This window comes from Phaenicophaeus curvirostris, chromosome 2 (assembly GCF_032191515.1).
Source record: "Phaenicophaeus curvirostris isolate KB17595 chromosome 2, BPBGC_Pcur_1.0, whole genome shotgun sequence".
NCBI lineage: Eukaryota > Metazoa > Chordata > Aves > Cuculiformes > Cuculidae > Phaenicophaeus > Phaenicophaeus curvirostris.
The window spans coordinates 87,038,349-87,053,886 of record NC_091393.1 but is presented as its reverse complement, the minus strand read 5'-3'; the positions used below and the strand labels follow the sequence as shown (position 1 = coordinate 87,053,886).

Sequence of the window (15,538 nt, the reverse complement as noted above, 5' to 3'; positions counted from 1 at the left end):
GGAGCTGGTTCTTTCATTTAATATCTTATCTAGAGCCTTGTAGCATGGTCCTCATTGGACTAAAACTATGGAGCACAACACCCCAGATCTGGAAAAGTATGGTATTCTGCCCAAAGTCCCAGTGTGACTCCAAATATACGTTAGTGCTCCTTTAAGTACCACCTCAGTCCTCCAGAACCAAGCAGGGTGTGCAGAACCTGCATCAACTTCTGTGGTTCTTACTGCAGTCCATGTAAACTAATAAAAGCAGAAAAGCAACATTTAAAATGAATACATCTGCTAGCACAATTTCAACTCTTAAACTGGGAAGCAGTACTCCGAACACATTCTCACACCTGATGTTAAAAAAATATCTATAATTAATTTGGATGTAGTTGTTTCACCATTTAGCCGAGGGTGATTCTCCAAAGAATAACTGAGGCCGTACATCCCCCTCCCACCCTAGTCAGAGCATGACGGTAGAGCTTGCACACCACTTTCCAAAAGGGACCTACTTCCCTCTCCATGATAACTAGCAAAGCTCAGAAACAAAATTAGGAAGAGTCCCTTTTAAAAGTACCCCTTGTGGAGTTTGGTTAGGAGGAGTTAAGTTTGTTTTTTTCTGGGCATTTGTAAGACAGATTATTCACCACCCTCTTTTTCCCTCAGGCGCTATGACTATTCTAGCCACTAGTATATTGCGTGTTATTTCTTTAATATTTTGAACTTTATTCCAAAGGGCAGAAACCAAAACTGACAGTACATCAAGACAGCCTGCTTTATGACTCAAACAGCAAAATAATTGAGATCCTGTGCATACACAACATGCAAGGATGCATATGCACATTGCACACGTGTGCGCACACGCTCACAAGCACAAACTCTAGAAGTTGGTGGCCCAATTTTCTAACGTACTCATTGCTCATGTCCTCACCTCTCCTTGATTAAAAAGAAGCAACAAGCAAAACCTGATTACTAAAACATTAAAACTAATTTTTTATAAAAGGTAGGTGCCTTTTATAGCAGGGTAACCATAATGATTCAACATGCACTTCCACCAAAATTTGCCCATATTTGCCTCTCCTCTTTGGGAGAAAAATCCTATCTACCTCTGGGCCAAGTCCCCAGAGAAATGAAAGCATGCACTATCTCTCCAGGGAGAAGTGGCAGGGAATCAAAAACCTGGCTACGAGGCTGGGCTCTGTCTAGGCTCTGTCACTGGCTGGCTGTATCACCTCTGACATACCACCTCACCTTTCCATGACTAAACCAGCACCATTCGCATTTAATAGGTGTTGCAAAAGCATAGTTTCTGTGCCTTTCTTGCTCAAGCTGCAAGACAAGGATTGCATGTCAGAGAAAGGTAAAGGGCTAAAACCTGAGGCTGTACATCCAGATCCCAGCTGTGCTGTAAGAAGGGCTGTGACTTCGGACTGCCTGCTCTCTGTGCTCCAGCACCCAGCCTGCTACCCAGATTCTGCATACCTCGCTCTCACCCTTGTCCACCTGGCTTCTTTTGACCAAAATACGGCAGAAGACTTTTTTTTCTGGTAGGAATTCAGCACAAAGTAAGACAAGCTCTTTTTTGTCAGTTGGAACACGAGACTCTAATTTAAGACAAGTAAAAGATATCCCTGTGGAAGCAGGAATTTCAGTGAATGAAGTTTCCTCCTCAAAGCCTCTAAATACCAAACTGTCTACACAGAAAGGCTGAGGCTCTCAAATACAGCACGAGAGCAGTAATCCAACTGTATTCAGTAGTCCCAGCCCACACTCCCCAGCTGGCACTTGTCAGGGCTAGAGGACCCACACTCTGGGTTAGACTCAACTTCTCCTTACCTCTTCTCTATAATCACCACCCATTCATCACAGCTGGGTCAACATGGATCCAAGAACTAAGCTCCTTCAGTTCCCTTCTTTTTTGAAAGTATACATGTATCCTGACCGTGGGACACATGGGAATTGCCAAATCTTTCTCCTCACAGCTCTTTTCCCAGCTATATCTCAATCTATGACACTGTCTTCCCTTTTCTCTTCTTTATCATTTTCTCATGGAATTTTGTTTTCATAGAGTTGTATACAGCAGGTAGCATAGTAATAATTCAAAGTCCATTTTCCAACCTTGTAAGGATGGAGTAATGTAGGCTGCCTACTAAGAAGAGGCTGCAACAATTGTTTGGAGAGGATGTGGAGCAAGAGCCAAGCGAGAAATGATGCAGGAAAGCAAATCCTGAGATTATGCAATATCAGAAGACCCAACTTTAAACTAGACTGAGAATTTTCAATAAGCAGTATTGGTTTTACTTATCAATCTCTGAACCCAACGGGAGTACACAGACTAGAGACCTACACCTGAAAACACATGGAAGGCCAGCATCCAAGAAACACATCCTACCTGTTTTATTCAGACATTTAGGGTTTTGCTTAAGCATTCAGTCTGAAACTCAGTTCACCTAGACCTACTTTATCTCTGCACAGAATGTCCTCCATGTGTCCTGTCCCCATTCCATCCATATACATATTAACTGTGACTACTGGATTTTCTTTTTAGCATTTTAATGCATTTGGATGCTTGTGAACGTATGAAACAACTGCCCCATCCTCTCGCACCAAATGGCTACACTCTCCTCACTGAACCTCCTCCATAAAAGTCACTTCTCCCTTTTTTCTGTTAAGACTTTAAACCAAACTACTATGATCGTCAAGAAATTTGTATGCCTAAGCTAGTTGTTGTTCCCATTGGCAGCTCTGCAGTACCTGACAGGATTCTCCTTCCTCTTCTATTTACTATGCTCACATTTTTTGCTATGTGTACAATTAAAACAGGGGGGGTTTATACCATTCTTGTCCTTGATTTGCTTTTTAAGGTATCCAGCATTCTTTGAAGGCAATATTGGTGATAACATAGGTGTAAATATCACCATACAGGCATCACAATAAGTTTGACATATGGAATAATTCATTCAACGTGTCTAGATCCAAATTAAATTCTTTCCCAATGTTAACCAAGGCTTCACAACCACATGAACTTAAACCAAGGTGTACGAATTCATGCTACACTGGTAACCCACTCTAACTAGGAAATAAATTTTCAATGATTAAGTTGAATTGTTTGCCAGCTTCAGCTTTTCACCCATACAAAATAGCTTGGAAAATATATACTGCATGTGTTTATTATAGCTACAGTTGCTATGAACATCTATAACTCTCCAACAATTTCTTTGATTTATGTTCAAAAACATACAGGGCATGAAATGATGCCTGCAACCTTACATTTCCCTCAAGAACATTGTGGGGAAAAGATATATTCCAAAACATCATGTCAGATTCCTTGTTATGTCTCCTTTTTAAAATAAATGTATGATAATCAATTACACATGCTTCAAAGCAACTGCCACTAGATTCACCAACAGAAAAGCTGTTTGAGAGAAGTTCCATTTTCTTTCCCCTAATGGCTGAGTTATAATAAGAGATCTTGCACAGATATTACACGAAAAAAATGTATTAAAAAGGATAGGCCCTGTTCAACTTGTATATGCACACACAGGTTTGTGCTTGCCTAGACTTAACTTAGAACAAGGTTTTCAGAAAAGTAACATCTCCACTCATCAACATGCTAACAAAAGCATGTGTTCGTGAAGATCTTGCACCTAATCTCCTTGTCCGATATGCTTGTAGTAATCCAACTGATGTCAAGAGAACGACACAGATGATAAGTTATTGTATCAGGATCAACTCTTCTTTCAACCTCAATATGCAAAACATTCATTTAAGAAGTCCACTCAGCTGTAGCTTCCACTAGAAACAGAAACCTGTAGATGTTTATAAGAATATCAATTAAGCTGGATGGCAGCTCTGCCATTAATGCTGCTGCACGTAAGATTGGACTTCGCAGATGTGCCTGAGCTCCATGCAAAGGTTGAAATGCACTTTTTCTCCAGGGTACTAAGGCAAATGGGTTATATGCCCTTAGCAGGTGAACATAATATGGGCAATAACTCCACAACCTCATGGCTCCAGCATGGGGACAAGGGCAGCATCCCCAGACAGCGCTCTTGCCCATGGTGGGGAGAGAAAGCGGCCAGGAATGCCTACAGTGCACGGCATCCAGCACAGGAGAGGTTAGGATCTTTTGTCACCTCTGCACTAGGTACTTTGTCTTGCCTGCACCCCAAGCAGATAGCTCCTGTTCCCTGCATCCTAGGCTTTTCACACCTTGGGCTACACCACAAACTAAACCAATAGCAAACAAAACAGAGGACTGGACCGGATGGGCACTGAGTTTCAAGCCAATATGGAGTAAGCCAGGACTGAGACTTGTTTCAAATAAAAGATAGCCCTGTTCATCCTTGCAGGTGTGCAAAATGTGTGTGCCAAATCTGGACACAGAAATAAATTCACTCATTCCACCCCTGGTTTTCCCCTCTATCTTCTTTTACATCAAACCCTCAAAGAACGAAAATTCAAAGGAGGGAAAACATTGGCTTGCACCCCCTTCAGACTGCAGCGCTATTTTATCTGTTGCTAATGAAGCCTTAGAAGAGATGGGGAGATTACTGGACGTGCATGCCTATTGCCCGTGCAGCCCCAGCCAGATAGCATCAACAGTTGTTCTCCTATTTTCACAGTGGGAAATAAGCAGGTACTAGCCGTACAGGAAGAATCAAGAGGAATCTAGGTCAAAATCAAAGCAAGACTGCTCTGTCCATTTGAGAAAACTCACATGCAAACACAATACCCACGTAAAAACAAAGAACTTACTTGTAACAGTTATCTCTCTTAAGGTTGCTAAACAAATGTGCAAATGTTGGCCTACCTTAAGTAAAACACTATTCTTTTCGTGTGGCTTTTGGAAAGGCATTAAAAATCAATATAAACTTTCAATATTAGGGAATTTTATAATCATTATTTCAAAAAGGCAGACTTGAAAGGGTCTCTTGTTCACGGGTAAATCTTCAGTTAGTTTTTCTAGTACCAGTGGTTCAATCGAAAGATTCACCAACTGTCCCCTGGAGAAAACTGGAGATCTGCATTTAAATGGAGATATAGTATTTCCAAATGCACCGTACCTGCAAGGCAGATACTGTCAAGGTTTCTTAGTGAATGGATCTCAAATCGTATTAGGTACATTTCAGTGCTGTAACTATCCCCATTTTGTAGGACTGGGGCTATTTCCATATCATTTTTCTGTGTTCATGCTTTGTAATATTTGTCCTGATAAGTCAAAATTAAGCCCCTATCCGCAACAAAGCCCTCACACACCACCAACAAGGAATTACAACCTTAGGTACAATTTTCTGATATGCATGATGAAGATTATATTAGATAGCTTGACTAGAAATCTTAAATAATTGAAAACTCTGATGACTTAATAGAGTAGCAAGCTTGGTTTACAATGCAGCCAATTTAGAGCCATAAAAACACTGTGTAAAATTTTTATCTTGTGGTTGACCATTACATATCCTATTTATTATTCCAAAGTATTTCAACAGCATTTTTCTTCATCAGTGTGGCTGCTGGCATTTAGCACCCACTCGCTAAACACACATGATTTTCCTGGAACAGCTTTAGGAAAAGAAAACAAAAAATTAGCAGATCACTACAAAACTGTTCCTTGTTAAAATACGCATCTTTTCACATTTTGACTTGAACCAACTTCACGCGCTGCAAAGTACGTTCAAAACCACCAGACTTAAATATAATAAATCAAAGCCATATACGTGAAGTTAAAAAGACTGGTTTAACTACTGATCCTGACACATCAGAGAACCAAAAAGGAAAATCAAACCTCATTAATACTTTGTTGCTAATGTACACCAGTTCAAAGAGCAGCAATCCTCTTAGGAAAACATCTTAATTTTCATATCAGAAAATCATCCTAACCTTCCAGAAAAGTTTTTGCGAGCATGCAAGGAAGGCAGACAGAAGGCTTGGAGTGCAAAAGACATTCGTGATGAGTTTCAGACACACAGGCATTAGTCCAGGCAGCCTCTCTCTCACTGAAATTCAGGTTGCAACTGAAACGTCCCTGTAAACAAGGTTACTGCGAACGGCCCAAGATATCCTTCTCAGCAACACCTTCACCAGGAGCCCTTCAGCTGTCTACTTAGTTTGTTATACCTTATCTCACAGCCCTGACATCCTAACGCTGATTCAAATTCAGGATTCAAAATGAAAGATGAAATATCTCTAAGATCACTTAATATTGAAATACTGTTGCAGTAATAAGTGGTGCCAGGCTTGAGATAGGGATACGGCACTCCAGTGGTAACCTTTTAATTTCTGACAAACTACTGTGGAATAACCGTGATACTGCACACAGAGTTAATGCAATCGATTTGTTTTCCTTATTTTGATAATGAATGTCAAGTTTACCTTCTCCTGCCCCTGCACACTTTAAAGTCCTCTAAAAGGAGACCTGCCAGATTCCCATACAGACACAAAACCCTTTGCACCACAGACACACACACCCCTCCCCAGCACACAGAACCACGGCTACCTTGATGCTCTCAAGACAAGGAAGATCAAAACCACACGAGTCATTTCGTCATTCCAGGTCTTTGGCTATTTTCACTGGAAATGCACCGTGTATAATCTAATGTAGGTTATATTGTAAGCTACTCCCATTCCAAAAGCGATGCTAGGCATGCTACAGCAGAACACTTCATCCTCTGACATAAACCAGGGAAGTAACACCAAAAGCCATCAGGCAAGTTTTACACCTTGTATTTGAGACAGCGCGGCTAATAAAAGCTTAAAACTTAGGTGGTTTTATACAAAGGGCACTCAGATTTCCCTCCCAGCAACAAAGAAAAATTGAAGGGTGAGGGGGGTGTGGGTGGGTGTAATCTGTTTTTGTGTTGGGTTATGCTCGCTACTAGGGTCTGCTAAAAGTAGGAAAAACAGACAGGATTGGAGGAGGGGGGTGTTTATTGGGAGGGAGGGGGAATTGCAGGAGAGAAACCCAAGCTGCTCAGCTCCTGCCTTCCCACACAACCATTTACCTTCATTTTCCTCTCCTTTACATTCTACTCATTTTCACCTGCCTCCCCCATTATTTAGTCATCACCTAAACGCAGTCCTCTCTTTTTGGGTATGACAAGAAATGCAATAACTAGAACCAAGTACTCGGCGCACTTCCCCTGCAGCACTTCAAAACGCACCTCTACAACACTAGCTCCCTCGTAGCATTTAATGCCTGGGGCGGGCGGGGGGGGGAATGAAAATGGAAAGAAAATAAATAAAAGGAAAAGAAAATTCCTCGCAGCCGGGTCACATTCGGACCTCCACACGCAACCCGTTTCTCTAACCGGAGCTGGTGGGAGGGTGAAGTACGAGGAGGAGCAAGCAGGACGCCGACTTTGCACAGTTTTCCCTCGCTCCTCCCGCCCGTGCCCGGCGCGTCCCGGGGACAGCGAGAAGGGGACCTGGGCAGCGCCGCCGCCCCCCACTCCGCTGCTCAGTGCTTCCCGCCGGGCTCGCTCCGGGAAGGAGAGGGACGGACAGGGGACGAGGACGCGCCCCCCACCCCCAAACGGCCTCCCGGCCTCGCCCCCGGGGCTCCCGAAAGGGGAGGCGGAGGGCGACAAGGGCAGGCGTGGCGACAATCGCCCCCACTCGGAGAGCCCGGCGTCCCCCTCGCCGGAGCCGCCCCGGGACCCCCGGCCCCAAACTCTTTGCTGCGTTAAAGCCTCGTCACTTCCCCGGCACTCCTGACCCTGGGAAAGGGGTGGAGGACAAAATCTGCCGGGGTGTCAGCAGAAAAAGAAATCATTCCTCCTTCCCCCACCCCCCTTTCCCTGCAACCCCAGGCCAATAATTGTAATTAATTGTCAGAGAGAGAGAGGAGAACCCCCGACCCCCGGGTGGTTGGTGCTGTTGTGCGGCTTTTTACGAAGCTGATTCTTTTTTTTTTTTTTTTTTTGGAGGGGCGGGGGGGGGACACAAGACTCTGAGCAAGTGGAACTGCAAGGTCTGAAGGTGGAATGGGGGGTGGGGGGGGGGTGGTGAGCGCTTTTGGCAGCGTCTCGGAGCCAACCCGCGCCCCCCGGTGCGGTGTCAGGTGGCGGCGGTGCCGGGGAGGGGGGGGGGGCGGGAGGTGGGGGTCTCGCTTTACCTGGTCAGCTCAGAACCGCAGGCGGGTTAATCGGGTGAGTCGTCGGGGATTTTAAAGAAGCCGAAGCCGGTTTCTTTGCTAGGAAAGTCTACAACACCATGCAGGGACATTGCAAAATCTTTACACACGCCTCCTTTAACTGGGCTCCCGCGACCTCCGCCGGCGAGGGGGGAGCCGGCGCGGGGCCGCGGGGCCGGGCGGGGGCGCGGGCGGCGCGGGGGCGGTGGGGGCCGCGGGGGGCGGCGCGGGGGCGGCCCCGCGGGCGGCGGGGGGCGGCGGGCGGGAGGCGGCGGCCCCGGGGCCCGCGGCCCCGGCCTCGGCGTTGGCCCCGGGCCTCCCCGCCGCCTTGGTAGCGCCGCTCCGCACTCGGCCTGACCCGGGACGTCACGCCGCCTGTCTGTTTTCTCAATGATAACTTGGCAGGAGAAGGGGGAAGCGGCCGGGTTTTTCCTGGGCTCGTTACCGGGTACGTGCACGTTTCTTTGGCATGCGATTTTTTTTTTTTTTTAAATTTTTTCCTTTTTTTTTTTTTTAACCGAAATAATAATAATAAAAAAAGAGCCGGGACAGGAAATCCGGGGCGCGGCGGGGGCTGCCGCCCCGCGATGGTGGCGGGGAGCGAGGGGAGCAGGCATGCGTTCATCTTTTTGTCTTTCATTTTACCTTCAGGGTGACATTCAGTGCCAGGCGAGCCTCGCCGGTCACCGCCAAGTCCCACCTGGAAAAAAAAAAAAATAAACCAAACCAAACAAAAAAACCCACCAAACAAACAAACAAACAAACAAAAAAAAAGCGGAAAGCGTGGGAACGGAGACGCGTGGGAACAGAGAGGGGGTGGCAGCCCCGGCGGCAGCGAGCGGGACACCTCGCCCCGGGGACAGCCGGGCCATTTGCCGGGGGATTGGGGTGGGGGGGAAGGGATGGAGGACAGCGCAAAAAAAAAAAAAAATTAAAATGCTATAAAAAGAGCTAAAAATAAAAAAGCACCCGCAGCGCGAAGGGCGGGGGGGTGGGGAAGCAGCAGCGCGCAGTGCGGGAGCTGCAGCCGCGCAGGCTCCGCGCTCCGCACCCGGGGAGCCTGCGGGAGACCCCGGCGCGGTGGCACCGGCGGCGTTCGGGGATGCAGCCCCGCAAGGAGCCACGGAGGTGGCTGGGAAATTCGCAGGCACAATGGCGTCGCCGTAAGGGTTGTGGGGGGGGAAATAAAAAAATAATAATAAAAAAATAAATAAATAGGCTGGCACAAACCCTGGCATGATTTTTTTTTTTAGTCGCGGTGTGTTTAAACCCTCTCTCCCTACCTCTGGCGCTAGGGTTGCGGAGCATCTGTTTCTGAACGCGGGGGAACGTACAGTAAGAGACAGAGCACGCTTAGGCCTGCAGCCAGCACCGAAATCGGTGCAGCCACCATGCACGCTACCAGCGCGTTATGAGTAATGGTAGGAGCTGGCGAGCCACCTGCCTTCTCTTTCTTTGATTTTTATACTTTTCAAGGCAAATCCTGTAAGTCTACGTGAACAGCCCTGCTGAATTCGGGGGACGTTTTACACGTCGATTTAACGCGTGTGGAGAAGTCTTCCCAGAACTAGGCCTTGCTCAGAAAGAAACTGCCCACGGTCACTCAGATTTCACTGCCTCTTCAGCTAAACATCGGTTGTTACAGCAACACTGTTTATTTCCCAAAGCGCTGATACACCGCGACACCTGCACAGTGACCGCCAAGCCTCCCAGCAGCACCCGAAGCCAAGTTTACCTGTTCCATGCAGCCTTCCCCACCACCTCTTTTATTAACAAGGTATAAGATTGCCAGTAGTGTGATAGAGTTCAGGAAGGTATGCACAGAGTAGGGCTGAATCTAAATTATTTTTCACAGCTGCCTGTGTTCAGCCCTAAAGCCAGCATTGATGCGTTCATTTTCCTCATTTAAATACAATAAAAGGGAAGATTGCCTTTGCTTAATATTGTTACTGATCAGGTTTTTCTATTCCAGTTTTCATAAAGAGATAAAGTCAGGGAGAAGTTAAGCGTACACCTTTTCTGCTGCTGGACTTGGTATTCTCAACCAGCACCGTATTTTAAGCGGTTGAGATCATTTATTGCAAAGGGGAAAAAACAGACTTGGGAGGGGGAAAGAATGTATCCTTCTTGAAATACAGTACAGTCCAAGCATCATTTTAAGGAGCCTTGAAATTGAAAGGTTTTTTTTAGTTTTGTTGGTTTTTTTTAACCCAGGCTACTCCAGATGTTTTCAGGCTTGGCTAGAAAGGCAAGCTTGTTTCGTGTTTTAGTTTTGGAACTGTTTTGAACTGCTTTTAGCCTAAACTCTTACCTGTCTTAAGCATGCTGTCTCAGCAGAGTACATTACTGATAAATTTTCTTCGGTAGGCTTGAAAAGCACTGTGTACAGTTTGATTCTTGTCTATATTTCACCATTCATTTTTAAGTGAGGTTCTTCTGATTGATGTGGGGAATTTGTTTAAAAGGATGAAGGGCATGGCATAGCTACCTAAAATTCCACTTGCAATTATTCCATACCTCAGCTAAAAGAGAGATTTTTAGTTGTGATTGTTACACTTTTAAAAGTGAATTAGTTAATCAAACTGCTATTTTTGGGATGCACTTAAAGGAACATTAAAATGCATTAATTTCATTAAAAGAAATTAACAGATAGGCAACAAAACAAGTATTAGTCAAACAAGCAAGATCTCACCTATGGAGCCAAATTCAGCCCTAGTGAAATCAACAGAGTTGCTTGTCTACAGCATATTTAATTTGGCCTCCACAGTCTCACAGCTGACACTTTATTTGGTTGTCAAAGGTGTGTATATTAAAAATCCGTGATCCATGCTTCTTCTCCAATGTGATTAACCTTTGAAGTTAAATTCACCTGTTTTCCATTTAGCTCAGCTGTGCAGTCCTATCACATACGCAATTTTTGGTGTGCGTACACACCAGAGATGCAGAAAGGCATTCCCAACCCCAGTATTAGTCTAAGAGACGTGAGTTGTATCTGAAGTGAGGGTGTGATGAGGTGGATTTCAGCAGAGGCTGTTCACAACCAACTGCTTATATGCTCCAGCTAATAAGCTGTACTGAAGTCTCTGCTACCATCTTTCATTACTGCTGTTACTTATGCTAGTGAGAGTAAAGGAGAGGCTGGTATGTCTATAATCATGCATTCATTTGCTATGTAGATACATCCTAAGAGCCTCTCAGCCCAGGAAAATTATGCTGGAATAAGGTCGGATGTGAATATAAAGCAGAGCTGTGTTCAGATGGCTTATTCATTCTGGAATGACCGAGATGTTTCCTGGTTTCAGTTAATCCACTTTCAAAGTGGATTAAGATAATTCAAGAAAATGAATTCTTATGCCGGTGTAAGATTCATCTACACATGGTTTTAGTCAAAAGTAATTACTTCAGTGTACCTAATAAGTGTTTTGGAATAATTTGGTGTGTAGACAGGTCTCAAGTCCCACAGGTGAAAACAACAGAATTTAGTCTTTCTGTTTCAATATGAGATTAATTTGGCCCAGTGTTTGACCTACTTTTTCTTTGTGAAGCACATTTAATTCACCACAGGTTTTTCTTCCTAAACAAAAAACCCACAGCAGCTATGTATTTATGATCAATTCCAGGATAGCAAAGCCACATGTGCTCCACTGAAAATAAACGATTTAGCCAGTATATGCTCTTTGAGTACACTCTCAACTGCCTTAAAGTGGACAATAGGTTCTTTACTGGAGAAGATACCAACTTCTCAATCATAAATATTTGAGTGGGTTGTTACAAACAAAAGGAAAACAAAACCCAAAGCTCTGCTTAGTCTTATTAAACACCCATGACCCTTTTATGCATCAACTGCATACCACTCAAAGCAATAGCACCCATTCTAATTCAACAATGTTAGTTCTTGAATGAGGAATCTCTCAGACTTGCCCAGAAGGGTCTGAAGAGCAACAGAGCTTTCAGAAAGCACCTTAAGAACAGACTGCTAATTTATACTTTGCTTACAGAGATGTGAATTAGAAAGAACCTACCTGAAACTCAGACAGCTACTCAGCTCTGAATCAGGTATATTGTGTCACTAATGGTGTACAGGAAAGTTACCAAAATTATAATGAGAATATGCAAATTTTTTTTTTGCAACTTTGTGCCAAGCAGAAAGTTTGTCAAACGTCATTTGGTCTCATTCTATGCCACAGACCTCCCTGGGAAGAGAGGCGACTCTTGACATGAATTAAGACTCCTAAACTTTAAACTCAAGGTGGTTTGTTGTGGGGGTTTTGGGGGGAAGGAAATAAAAGAACAAGACAAGTAAGAAATTATGTAAGCTCAGCCAAATTTTTGAAAGAAACGTAAACATAAAAGCTAGGAGACTGTAATTCTGGAAGGCAGAGGGTACCCAGGGATCTTCCCTTACACCAATGAAATAGCAGTGCTACTCTGTGTAACAGTCCACAAATGATGCCACACAGGATCCTCATTCCTAATCTCAGTTTGTGATGACAAGCGTGTCTTTACTGGCCTGTGCTGGTCTTGGTTGTAGATATAGGGCATGGATTTCATGTACCCCTCCCTCACACCAAACCTGCTTATTCTAGGTTTTTGCTAAGATAGTAAGCATTGACTAATAGAAAGTAAACTACGGACTAAAATAAAACAAGAAATCGAGCTGTTCTTCAATTCTTTCGTGCCGGGTGACTTTGACCGTGAGTGACTAGTCTTGATATTAATGCTCAATCTAGACTAAGATTGAAGGCAATGAAAGTTTTGGACTGTATACGAGCATGCCTGATATGAAATCCCACTTGTACAAAGAATCAGATTGGATTACTTTACACTCTGCTTCCACTGAGAGGTCTCTGAACTTTGAAGCCACCAGCAGTGGTAGAGTATCCCAGCTCTCCCCTGCTCCTGTCATTACAGAGGAATTACTCATCCATTGAGGAAGGTGTCTTTAAATCTCTGAGGCAACGGCACAGCACACGCAAGAGGAAATCTCAGTGCACCGCCAATGCAATGAAATGAAGGATCCTCTATGGGAATTGTTTAGTAGTGCCAATGTTTAATATTTGTCATAACAACCACCAACTGTTTTGGGGTTTTGTTCTAACAATGTGAATTATGCATTAAACGTTAATACAAGTGAGCGTACTTTTCTTTTGATCTTCAAGCATAATCATTTCTAATGAGAGTTTATACATGAGTATTGAAACAAATCCCTGAATCATGAAAATTTACATTGGTTTTACTCTGTGAGAAAGATATCCCACATGGGTTACTCATGTCTGTAAAACATAACATAGGTATAAATCAAAAGAAAAAAAAAGCTTGCATTTCATAGCTGGAACATAAATATCCACAGAGACCTTTGGTTTGTGTGCTAGTGGCAATGCAATGTTAAAAAATGAATTTATCAGAAACCTGGATTCGGGGTGGGGCCCTCACCTAATACGAGATCCAAATCTGCTCAAAATAAGCAAGCTCACCTCTTAGCTTCTGCAGTCTGGCTGCTGACAAGAATCACGCGTAGTGTCAGAGGAATTTGAACTAATTCTCAGCATTAGTAAAGGGATCAGAATTTGGCTTGCAAAAGTTGCCAGAGTGCCATCAGCAAGTAATAATATTGCGTGTACGTAGCAGACAATCTGTACAGTGCTAAGCGGCACCTTTCCAGATGCCCTTGACAGCTGGCTGTGTTGCAAGGCTGACCCAGTCTGTACCAACTTTAGAACCTGCTCGGCCATATCTGATTTCTGCTTCTCTCATTTTAACATCAGTCACAAACATTGCATTCCATGAAAATATAAACACCAGGGGCTATGTAACTGCCAAGACAGTTATTTAAAATACAAACAGAATTTAAGCCCTTTCCCCTCTCACACACACTACACAAATATGAAAATAACCAACAATTAACAGTCTGAACTTAAGCAACCATCATGTATGTGCAAAGCTCGTGTGACGTATTAGGGAAAGTACTGGTTCAAAACAGTCTGTGATCAGCCTGATTCCTGGGTATACAGGTGCTGACTACAGGATTTCCAAAATGCCTCTTGCCTCTTCAAAACAGATCTCTAGGGCAAAAGTTTCAGAAGAGGAATGGCTGCCAAGAAGGTATTATGTTTAATGGCAGAAAGGCTCTATCTATGATTCAGGTCATATCTGAGGAATTCTCAAAAGCCCATTAATGTATTTTATTCTTAATGTTTAAGTGCTAAAGGAGTCCTGGAAGCCAGAGATCCAGCACCACCCCACATAATTCAATGTTCTTATACGAGGCTACAGTCATGCTCCCTGCTGCTCCTTTTCTTTAGCCTGAATAACCGTAAATGCTGATGGCAGTGCTTTGAAAGGAAGAGCGGAAGAATCCTATGCATAGTATAGTTTATAGGCCGGAAGAAGAGGAAACATGAAACCCTTCATCACTGAACTTGAATTCTCCTAACTGCTGTGTTCATATAAAGAAGGAGGAACTGATACTTTTGCAGTTGGGAAGAAAGAATCTGTGCGACTCCTTCAGGGGAACCCAGCATTTTGTATGAAGTCTTCCCTGAGGTTGCAGAACTTCATTTGGCGTCTTAAGTCAAAAGATAAATAGGTCAATATTGCATCTTAAACAATTTTGGACTGAAGGACCTCAATTACCTCAACTCCATCTAAACCCTGTTTGAAGCAAATTGACAGTATCCAGCTTTAAATCTCAGTGTGCCTTCTGACTTTTCAAAATGTGTTAAGTACATCCCCAGGCAGATGCAAAAAACTCTGCTTTCAAAGGTGTGTTAAATATAGGTGGAAAATAGTGTATGGAAGCTTGTAGCAAGGCCTTTCTTAGCATCAGTGAGGACGACAAAGCCTGTTGGACCACGGGTTTCCAGGCTGCATTCACAACCCTGGAATGCCGGCTGGAGACACTCCCCTGTAATTTAGTTTGTTTGGTGTGCATTAAAGATGCTCATTTCTAAAGCCCTTAGTGAAATGTGCTGATACTGATTCCATTCTTCCTCTTATACTGTGGGCCTCTAGCATGTGGCCAAGAACCTGGTGGGAAGGAAAGGACACTAGTTTTAATATAGTTGTTCATGATAGAAAACAGTGAGAAAAGTGAAAAGACCTCGTTTCACACACCAGTGTATTTCCGTATATTTAACTGCTTAAGCCCAGTCAGAACCCTGAATTCCTTTACTCTATATGAATGTCACGGTAAGGTGAGGCCTTGTTCAGTAATTAGCTGGTCAGAGCCATGATCTAGAAAACAGATATGCAGCCGGTGAAAGCTAACATAGCTCTCATGAAATTAGTGGAATCATACCAATTTATACTATCTGGGGATCTATCTTCAATTTCTAGTAAAAAAAGGAAAAAAGGCATTTTTTATGATATTTTCGTCATATGTTGCAATAGCCATAAAATAGAAAGTTATAAATATTTATATTAGCC

General features: G+C 43.8%; 1 protein-coding gene across 7 annotated transcripts in view; it reads right to left on the bottom strand.

Moving 5' to 3' along the window:
* ESRRG (estrogen related receptor gamma) overlaps nucleotides 1–15,538 on the bottom strand; it is a 402,243-nt gene that overhangs the window by 374,845 nt on the left and 11,860 nt on the right. For 2 of the 7 annotated variants that reach the window (XM_069852775.1, XM_069852778.1), the window contains exon 1: nucleotides 8,096–8,242. The exons of 3 other annotated variants lie outside the window; for them this stretch is intronic. The gene's annotated coding sequence lies outside the window, so the exon portion shown is untranslated. Of the gene's footprint in view, nucleotides 1–8,095; nucleotides 8,245–8,758; nucleotides 8,819–15,538 lie in introns of those variants that run through there. 2 more of the 7 variants (XM_069852785.1, XM_069852779.1) reach the window with 2 other exon arrangements.